Source organism: Heptranchias perlo, unplaced genomic scaffold (genome assembly GCF_035084215.1).
Source record: "Heptranchias perlo isolate sHepPer1 unplaced genomic scaffold, sHepPer1.hap1 HAP1_SCAFFOLD_442, whole genome shotgun sequence".
In the NCBI taxonomy this organism is placed as follows: domain Eukaryota; kingdom Metazoa; phylum Chordata; class Chondrichthyes; order Hexanchiformes; family Hexanchidae; genus Heptranchias; species Heptranchias perlo.
The window spans coordinates 7501-10000 of record NW_027139456.1 but is presented as its reverse complement, the minus strand read 5'-3'; positions in this window follow the sequence as shown (position 1 = coordinate 10000).

Here is a 2500-nt window from a genome sequence, read left to right as displayed (position 1 = left end):
TAAAGCTGATATCTCTCTCTCTCTCTCTCTCTCTCTCTCTCACTCAGAGCTGCTGTGGAAGGAAACCTTTTTAAAAAGAACTTTCTCAGCTCAGTGGTATTTTTTTCTTCTCCAAGGCTGAGTGCCGCTCGCACGTAGCGATATAATTCAAAGTGCAAAATAACTTGGCGTCGTTGACTTGAAACAAGCAGGGTCTGCTTCCGAATGAAAGCTGCGCTCCCGAACTGGACTGACTGTCTGTCTGTCTGTCTGTCTGTCTGTTTGTCAAGGGGAGGAAAAGGCGGTGGTGGTGGTGGTGAGGGTGGAGCTTTACGCTCAGGAGGGGAGATTTTCTTTCAGAGGTGCCAATTAATCTGCAGCAGAAAGTCATCCCCCCCCGACCGGGATTCGAAGCCCGGTCCTGACCACGAGACCACCGGGGAGAGTTGCCTCAAGTCCCTGAGGGACCTGGACACGAGGCCGAGGACACACGCACGCCTGCTGCACTGGCAGCAGCGACCAGCAGGGGTCCGACCGGCTGATCCTTCCCTTTCACAGGCAGGCTTTTGGCCCTCGCTCAAACGACAAAGGTGTTCAGAAGGAAGTCCTGGGGGGAAGGCATGGAGGGACGGACACAGGGAAGTCCGCACAAAACAGGTCCCCTGGAACCTCTGACCCAGAAAACCGGGTTCCTGGTGAAAGCAGTCCCGCCCCGCTCTGCCATTAACATGACAACGGACAGGGCCCGGACCAGGCGCAGCGGACGGTAGCGAGCAGTCGGAGGGTGAAAATCCGCCAGTGGGTGAAATGGAGAGCCGTGCGGTGAGAGGAGGCGGAAAGCGGTTCGCAGACTTTCGCTGTACCTCCGGCGGGCAGCGCCGCACCTCCGACCGCTCGCTACCGTCCGCTGCGCCTGGTCCGGCCGCACGCGACCAGCCGTACCCGGAGGAAATCGGCCTCGGCCTTCCCGAGATATCAGTCTCCAGGTGGGACAGAAAAACCGGGGGCCCCCGGCTCGCTTTCAGCGGCCCGCTAGTCGACTTCCCGGCGTGCGAACGCGATCCTTCCGGTACCCTTCGGTGCCCCTTGCCCGACTCTAGCTCCGGTGGTAAAGCGGAGTCGGTCGGTCTGACGGCCGCCGAGTTAGCAGGCGGAAAGCGGTTTGCAGCCTTTCGCTGTACCTCCGGCGGGCAGCGCCGCACCTCCGAGCGCCCGGTACCGTCCGCTGCGCCTCGTCCTGCCGCACGCGACGAGCCGTCCCCGGAGGAAATCGGCCTCGGCCTTCCTGAGATATCAGCCTCCATACGGGCGTCACAAATCAGTGGACATGGTCAGCTGCAAAGCAGTGTCATTACAACCTTTCATAAACAACAGGGCAGCACTGCACCGCACTGCACCGCACCCCACACTACATCACACTTGCCTGCCTGCCTGCCTGCCTGCCGGCCTGCCGCTGCCTACTCTCACCAGCGGACCAAAGTGAGGATAACACCCCGAAGCAAGCATCTCCCTTGCCGCCCACCAGCCCACACCAATCCCCTTGCCTGCCTCCCACAAATTCCACCAGCGAGGCAAAGTGAAAATCAACCCCCAAAAAACGCACTCCACACCGGCCATCGCCCGCTATACACCCCCCCCCCCCCGGGGCGAATATTAAGCCCGAGAACACCGACTGTAACCAACCGCAGTGAAAAGTTGAAGTGGCAACTCATTAACCAGATTTACACTTGGCAACTCATAAACCAAATGAACAAAAAATCTGGTTAATGAGTTGCCCAAAATAAATCTGGTTAATGAGTTGCCACTTCAACTTTTCACTGCGGTTGGTTACAGTCGGTGTTCTCGGGCTTAATATTCACCCCGGGGGGGCAGGGTGGGTGATTCTGGGGGTAGTGTCCGGGAGGGTGAGCCTTTTATTCGGCAGGAGGCGTGTGGGGAAATCATCAACCTGTCAGACGATGAGTTGTCACAAATGCCATTGCTTAATGAAAGCTGCGCTCCCGAACTGGACTGACTGTCTGACTGTCTGTCTGTCCGTTTGTCAAGGGGAGGAAAAGGCGGTGGTGGTGGTGAGGGTGGAGCTTTACGCTCAGGAGGGGAGACTTTCCTTCATGCCAATTAATCTGCAGCAGAAAGTCATCCCCCCCCGACTGGGATTCGAAGCCCGGTCCTGACCACGAGACCACCGGGGAGAGCTGCCTCAAGTCCCTGAGGGACCTGGACACGAGGCCGAGGACACACGCACGCCTGCTGCACTGGCAGCAGCGACCAACAGGGGGCTGACCGGCTGATCCTTCCCTTTCACAGGCAGGCTTTTGGCCCTCGCTCAAACGACAAAGGTGTTCAGAAGGAAGTCCTGGGGGGGAGGGAGGGAGGCAGGGAAATCAGCACAAAGCAGGTCCCCTGGAATCTCACACCTGCGTCCCAGAAAACAGGTCTCCTGGTCAAAGCAGTCCTGCCCCGTCCTGCCATTAACGTGACAATGGACAGGGCCCCGGCAGCTTGAGACACATCTTTTTTT